General features: G+C 40.4%; 1 protein-coding gene across 1 annotated transcript in view; it reads left to right on the top strand.

Annotated features, from left to right (window-relative positions):
* TRIM44 (tripartite motif containing 44) overlaps positions 1–1,505 on the top strand; it is a 190,774-nt gene extending 189,269 nt beyond the window's left edge. Inside the window, exon 6 of the mRNA XM_007497329.3 lies at positions 1–1,505. This exon is cut by the window's left edge and continues 1,633 nt beyond it. The gene's annotated coding sequence lies outside the window, so the exon portion shown is untranslated.
* Positions 1,506–8,368: the final 6,863 nt, after the last annotated feature.

Here is an 8,368-nt window from a genome sequence, read left to right as displayed (position 1 = left end):
ATTGTGATTCTTGCTGTTGAATTTTGTGTGTGGCATGTAATTATTTCTACGCAGAAGGGTCTAGACAAACATCTTCAACAAATCCTCCCAACCCAGGGTTGTAACTAGGTCAGGCCAAAGAGTCTTTGTCTAAAAGCCCCAAATTTAAAGGGCACCCTGGATGACCCCATGATTGTACTTAGTTTGCTCCAGCACTATAGAAACAATAGTAATAATAGCTAGCATTTATTAAGCACCTACTATGTGCTATGAATTTTACAGTTATTCTTTCATTTGATCCTTATACCAACCTTGAGAAGTCTTCTCTGCCTAGATGTTCCTGAGACCATTTCCTTGTTAGCTTAATATTTTGCCAACACTAGGAACATGTGAGGCACCCTCAAAATACCTACCCCACCATCATAATGCCCTGGATCTATCTGCTACCTAGTCCCTCTTACCCTTTTTCACATGGGTAAAGAACTTCCCCCAAGGTTGTTATTAAGTCATTTTGGTTGGATCCAACTCTCCGTGACCCCTTTGGGGCTTTTCTTGGCAAAGATACCAAAATAGTTTACCATTTCCTTCTCCAGCTCAGTTTTCAAATGGGGAGACTAAGGCAAACAGGGGTAAGTGACTTGCCCAGAGTCGCAGAGCTGGGAAGAACCTGAGGCTGGATTTTGAGTCAGGTCTTCCTTACTTGAGACTCAGGACTCTATCCACTACACTACCAACAGAATTTTCTTAGTAAGCAAGAAGAATTGGAATTGATCAGATGGCACAGAGATGAGTTCTTCCCTCCCCCCACTTACTTTCCTTGTGAATAGCAAACCTTTATTAATTGTCTGTTATGTGCCAGGCATGGTGCTAAGCACTGGAAATTCATTAAAAGAGATGAACAAATATTCCCTGCCCTCAGGATGCTTCCATTCTCTCCAATATGGCAGCTTCACACCACTGCTCCTAAAATAGGAGAGTGGCTCCTCTAACTGAAGGGACAGATCCTGCAGCTGGTTCAGAGAACACAGATACCTTGTTATAGTCTTGTTGCCCCCACTCTCCACCCCCTCCCACCAGCATGACTTCATCAATGCCATCCTGAGCCTGAGAAGAAGGCCTGGTATAGGAAAACCAAGTGGGCTTTGGATACTTAAGCAAGACCTTATTCCTCCTCAACAACTGGCCCCAAAATAGCTAGGTGTACTTGAACTGTCCACTCCCCATTGGTCTGTAGAAAAGGATGATATCCGTATCATATTGACTCAGCCCTCTCTTACTGCTTGCCCCAACAGCAACTCTCGTGGCCAAAGTGCCTTCCAAAGGCCATTCCTTCAAAGTGGATCATATTCTTCTGAGGAGTTTGTAGGTTTGCAGTGTAGAGCCTGACTCTGCCCCTTTTTTCCCCATCAGTGCCTTCCACCATGCCTCCCTGAAAGAGTAACTCTGTCCTTGTGATGGGCAAATTTTAGAGGTGTCCAATAGGGCATAAGAGCTGATTAAAAAAAAAAAAAAGTTTGTGACCTGAATCATGATTTTGGAAATCCAGGAGTTTATGAGATGGTTATAACCAAGAATATAAAAATATACTGCAACTTGTCCAAATAAATTATCATATCTCAATAATGCACAGGGGAAAGCACTTTAGCTTTTTTCTTAGGAAGGATTTAAAATTTGCTTTATGGCCTCTTGCTGTCCGTAGTGCCTGATAAAACTTTAACCGGAGAATCTTTAAACCCACAGCAATGGTTTCTGCCCAGGCTCCATCCGTGCCTGTCTAGAGCAGTCATCAGCCTGGAGCCAAGTCCATTTCCCCCAAAACCAGATGCTAACTCTGCCAAACTGTAGGATGACCTCCTAGCCCTTGAGCAAAAGAGGAGCATTGCTCCCATCCTCCTCTGGGATCACTCTGGTTCAAGGACAGCTTGTTTTCAATTAGATCCTGATTTGGCCATAGACCCCCAAGGTCTGCAGAGAGCCCCCTAGGAGGATTCATCAAGGGAAGTGGGGAATGTCTCCATGATGAATTGGGTGCTGATTACAGTGCCTGACTGCCATTGAAATGGTTTGTTTTGGAAGGAAGGCAAGGGAAGGGAAGGGAAGGTTCATCATGTGATTGATTCCATTAATTCAGACTCAAGTCCAAGGAGTTCTAGGAGACAGCTGTTATCAGCAAAACTCAAGAATTCTCTCCCTAGGACCCATTTAGAAAATCGAAAAAAAATCTGAAAGTCAAGTAGAGAGGATGGAATGACTCTTGGAAATTTTAGCTTGGGTCAAAACCCCCACAAATAGCAAAACTACAAGGGCCCCCAGAAATCTGAGGGAGTCTGAAGCATCAAAACATTAATCTCTTACCATTTGTCTCCCCCAAATGATCATTCTCACAATGAAACATTACTCTGGTCCCAGTAGTGGTTGATAAAGCATAGAATAAATAGGAGTGTTTTCTCATTAGGAACAACATGAATTAGCCTCCTACTATACACAGAGCCTTGTGCTCAGAAGTAGGGAAGAATAAGCATTTATTAAGCATCTATTGCATACTAGGCACTGTACTAAGTGCTTTACAAATATATGATTTGACACAAAGTTTAATTTTTTTGCATTTTAAATTTTTATTATTTTTTAATATTTTTCAATGGTTATGTGATTCATTTTCTTTCCCTCCCTTCTTCCCTCCCCTATCCCGGAGCTGATGAGCAATTCCACTGGGTTATACAAATCTTATCATGTATACTACTATTTCCATATTATTCATTTTTCCAATAGAGCAATCTTTTAAAACCAAAACCCCAATGCCCTCTGACTGGGGAATGGCTGAACAAACTGGGATATATGTTGGTGATGGAATACTATTGTGCTTAAAGGAATAATGCACTGGAAGGATTCCATGTAAATTTGAATGACCTCCAGGAAGTTATGCAGAGTGAGAGGAGCAGAACCAGGAGAACATTGTACACAGAGATGGATACACTGTGGCACAATCAAATGTAATGGATTTCTCAATTAGCAGCAATGCAATGATCCAGGACAATTCTGAGGGACTTATGAGAAAGAACACTCACTATCCACATCCAGAGAAAGAACTGTGGGAGTAGAAACACAGAAGAAAAATAACTGCTTGATCACATGGGTCTATGGGGATATGATTGGGGATGTAGACTCTAAATGATCACCCTAGTGCAAATATCAATAATATGGAAATAGGTCTGGATCAATGATGCATAAAATCCAGTAGAATTGCTCATTGGCTATGGGAGGGGGTTAGGGAAAGGGGAAGGAAAGAACATGAATCTTGTAACCAAGGAAAAATATTCTAAATTAACTAATTAAATAAAATAAAAAATAAAACCAAAACCCCAAATCATATACCCATATAAACAAGTGATAAGTCATATGTTTTTCTTTTGTGTTTCTACTCCCACAGTTCTTTCTCTTGATGTGAATAGTGTTCTTTCTCATAATTCCCTTGGAAACGTCCTGGATGCAATGCTATTTTGATGCAAAGTTTAGATAAAGCTACTCTCAAGGAATTACCATCTAAGTTGGGCCATGAGAAAGCTACAATTTCAGCAAAAAATGACTGGGCAACCCCAGCCCATTCTACATGCCATGAGGATGATTTTGGTGCAGGGAAGTAGAAAGAGCCAGAGTTGTCTGGAGCAATTTAGAGTTTGGGGATTTGCCCACAGGTCTAGAATTAGTATATGTCAGAAACAGGACTTGAATCAGTGTCTTGCTGAAGCTAAAGCTGATATCTTACCCACTGTGCCATACAGCATCTCATGATATTAAAGTATAAACATCCCCCAGGGGACATCCCACTGTCAGGTGGCTGCTGAGGAAAGGGCATCAGTCCCAGGGCCAGTCAAGAGACTGAGATTTCTCATCCAGACTCTGCAATGAACCAGTTATGTGAACATGGACAAGTCACTCAGTTTCTTTGAGCCTCAGTTTCCGCACCTGTAAAATGTAGAATTACATTGCCCTTTTTGCCTCACAAGTAAATGGGAGAAAATATGTGTGCACATACATATATGTATATATTGAAAATCCCTTTGAAAACTGCAAAGTGCCATACATACACAAGGTATTTTCACTTTTAAAAGCTGCCAGCAATGATGGATCACTGCTGTACTAGTGAAAAATGAAAGATATCCTGGAATTTTATGCTTACTGGATTTATCTGCAAAATGAGGGGGTTGGACTTAATATCCTTTTAGTTCCCTTCCAGAACTAAATCGATTATCCTATGACCAGAGAGTATTAATGAAGCAGCCCACAAATGTACAAATATATCAGCCGTTAAAGCGAATAAAGCACCTGTACCTCCCACAACCCTGCCAGTGGCAATGGGTTCCATTTTGAATCCAATCCATCGAATGGGTGTAAGAACTATGTAACACACAGAAGACAAAGAAGATTACACCAGACTCACAAAGCCCAAATCTGGAACAAAAGGTAAGCCTTTGATGCAAGGATGGATCTATGATCTCATCCAGGTAAGTACTTGGTGAGGGCCATTACAGCTGTGTTTCAGAAATTTCAAAAGAGCAAAGGTTCTTAAAAAACAAAAAAGCTAGTCAAACTCTACGTAGTTCAAGTCAGAGTAAATACATACTAAAGCATCCAGACTCAATGCAATGCTTTCCTCATACAAGTTCATGTCTCCAAATTCACAAATGCTGGATTGTTGGTATAGTTTTCATGGCATTTTAGTATTAAGAGAGTCTCTGTGCTAAGCTCAAAAAGTCTCAAAGACAAAGTCTCAGTGCATCATGCTGTGGTTCTTGCTGTCTTGGATGGATCATCCATGTCACATTTATGCTGCCTTTTTATTTTTCACTCTTATTAGATCACCCACCTCCTTTTCCATCCACACATGTCTTGCAGGATGTCTTTTTCTTTTGCCATTTTCTGTGCATGTATCACCTTTAGTAACTTGCCTCAGCTTACTAGGGCATTTTTCCCATCATAGCTTTTGTTTTAAACACCATGGCCCTTGGGTTATCAGCAATTCAGAGCCTTCAAAGATCATGGTATCCCATAATGCACAGAGATACAACATAACCAAAACAAGCTGAGTTCGAAAACGATATATTCAGACAACAGAGAACAACTTGAGATCATTGATAATGCTGACATTTTCCAAATGTGATCCAATTCCCTCTCTTCCTCCGGGTCAAGCTGGCCCAGTTCATTTTCCATATTCAGCAACCAGAGCTGTAACAAAGAAAGGGCCACCAGGGTTTTGCTTCAAGGTAGTATATTTAGAAGACACTAGAATTACTTTGTCATGTCTCCCTACTTCACTAGAAATAGCAACTTTTGTCTCTCCTTCTTCTTAGTAGTACCTTCCTCTCCTTTCATCAGTTTAAAAAATTCCAAAGTATCCTGGGATGTTGACTCCATGCAGTGGCTATATCAGGACCACTCTTTCACCCCCTCCCTCAGCCACAATGCTGCTGTCCTGGGTACAAAAATGGCTAGTTAGAGCTTTGGCAATGCTCATTCAAAAGAGATGTACTGTTGGACTCCCTCAAAAGGCTCCTCATTCAAACTGCATATCGTAATCTGGGCAAGATAAAAGCAAAAAACGACCATTTGTTAAGTACCTCCTTTGTGCCAGACATTGGGCTCTGAAGATACAAAGACTAGAAAGTCATTTATAAATGAAGTCATTTCTGTGTTTCACTGATGGCAAAAAAAAAAAAATCCACTGAGTCCATGCTAGAATTGGTTCAATATGGTGACAGCAGATTCCCAACATTCCAGGCAATCAAAAGAAAAATGAACAGTGGCCAGCACTGCTCCAGATCATCTTCTGGAGGTGGAGGTGGGCGGGCAGGACAAGCACTGCCAAGGGTGCTATTTGTAGAGTCACCATTCTCTCCTTATCCATCTCCTTCCTGTCTTTCTTCAGCCCTCTAGAAGAAACAAGAGAATCTTCCATCTTTCCAGGAAGTTTAATTTTTGAGTTAATGTTTCCCTATGTCACCTTCATCTTTTAAATGATTTGATAATGATAAATTAAGCACTGCCCCCAAGACATTTGAGCTGGGCCTCCTTGCACATTTGGAAATCAATAAACTATTACTGAAAAGAACATTTATCTTTCAGAGTTGCACACAGAGGAAGCAACTAGGTGTAAATATTCATAATTATCTGCATATGTCACTGTGGAAATGGTTTGAGTTGATGCTTTTAGCAGTTGCTGGATATGGGATTCTCTACTCTTCCTGAGCTCTCCGGAGTACCTTTGCTCTGGGAGATGCTAAAAAATAACTTTAAAAAAAAGAAACTTTTTCATTCTTGAATCAGATTTTCATCCTTCAGTAGAGACCTCTTCCAAAGCTTCATTGCAGAGTAGAGTTGACACTGGACTCTTTTTTTTTTTTTAAACCCTTACCTTCCGTCTTGGAGTCAATACTGTGTATTGGCTCCAAGGCAGAAGAGTGGTAAGGGTAGGCAATGGGGGTCAAGTGACTCGCCCAGGGTCACACAGCTAGGAAGTGGCTGAGGCCAGATTTGAACCTAGGACCTCCCATCTCTAGGGCTGACTCTTAATCCACTGAGCTACCCAGCTGCCCCCAACACTGGGCTCTTGAAGATTCTGAAAGTCTTCCTAGCACACTCCCCCTCAGATGGGTGGGCTTTGAGCACTGGGCTGGGGATGAGATTCATGTCTATCATCTGAGGACGAGCCTAGCTGAATTGGATAAACCCATCACTAGGATGGCCAGAGACGGATTTCATTAATTAATTAATTAATTTCTCATTAGAAATTCCATGACAACAATACACATTGAAGACCATGTTCTAAGTTGCAGAAGGAGGATGATCTGCATCAGTGAATTGAAACATCCACAGTGATGAGCATCATTGTGTGACAATTAAAAACTTTCAATAGACTGGTTTGGGGTAAGAATATTAATTTATTGATGAGGCTAGCCTATAACCAAAAAATCAATAGATCAGTCATCCTCTCATTGACAAAGACCACAAAATTCCTTCACACTGGTCTATATATACAGTTTAGGAGCTCGTGTGTCCCTTGGACATTTAGTGTGTCCCTTGGACATTCCAAGACATATCTGGTGAATAGTTAATAAGGAGGTTGTCTATTAAAACTCTCAATCCCTCCTCACCCCTATGGGAGTGAGGGGAAGCAGTCATCTACCTAGAAGGAATCTACTTATCTACTATGCAGGTTTTATTGGGGGAAAGCATTCCTAGGAGCTCCTAAGAAAAATAAATTCTCACTGTTGTGAAGTCCCAATATCAGGCTTTCACAGCAAAGACAAGCATGTTTCCTATCCACATGGAGCAAAAGTTAAAAGGCCAGTGGAAAGAGGACTGAATTTAAAATCAGAGGACTGTGAAGTTCAGTCAATTATTGTCTGTGTGATTGTAGATCAATCATTTGAACTCTCATGGCCTGTTTCCTCATCTGTAAAATGAGTAGTTTGGACAAGATGTCCACTAAGGTCTCATCCAATTTAAAACCTATACTTTGACTATCCAAAATGCACATATATTGAATCAAAGAAAAATATCACTTTTGAACTAGTCAAAAGTTTGATTTTAAAAGTATTTTATGGGGGGCATCTGGGTAGCTCAGTGGATTGAGAGCCAGACCTACAGACAAGAGGCCCTGGGTTCAAATTTGACCTCAGGCACTTCCCAGCTGTGTGACCCTGGGCAAGTTATTTAACCCCCATTCCTAGCCCTTACCACTCTTCTGCCTTGGAACCAATACACAGTATTGATTCCAAGACAGAAGGTAAGGGTTTTTAAAAATAAAAATATAAAAGTATTTTATAATTAATGTACTTTATTATTTTTGAGGAGAGAAAATTTCTAAATAGATTAGCAATGTTTTGTAAACATTTATCAATTATACGATATGAAAGGTTGCATAGTGATGGAGATCAGCCTTGGAATGAATGGAAGGTGATGGAATTATATAGGAAAACATATACATATTTGTAATCTGCACTATTGTGCTAAAACATTACACATGAAATATAAACACATATTAAGAATCAAGAAGATATGAATTCAGCCTTTGCCTCTGACACTTGCTGACTTCATGACCTTGGATAAGGCAACTTCCTGAAGCTATAGGTCAAATCAGGGATTAACCTGAATTGTTAAAAGGAGTCTCCACACTAGAAGTTCTCTACCAATGATATTACAAGTTTAGTTCCAAGAAAAAGCAACTATGTCCAGCGTATGCAAAACTGGGACTACAAAGGCAAAAATGAAAGAATCCTTGCCTTCAGGAAGCTTGTGTTCTAGGCATTCTTTACCTGGGGTCTGTGAACTTGTTGATTTTAATAGATAGATAGAAAGATATATGTATGGAGAGATAGAATTTAGATAGATA

The sequence above is a fragment of the Monodelphis domestica genome, chromosome 6 (genome assembly GCF_027887165.1).
Source record: "Monodelphis domestica isolate mMonDom1 chromosome 6, mMonDom1.pri, whole genome shotgun sequence".
In the NCBI taxonomy this organism is placed as follows: Eukaryota; Metazoa; Chordata; class Mammalia; order Didelphimorphia; family Didelphidae; genus Monodelphis; species Monodelphis domestica.
This window is presented reverse-complemented; position numbering and strand designations above follow the sequence as displayed.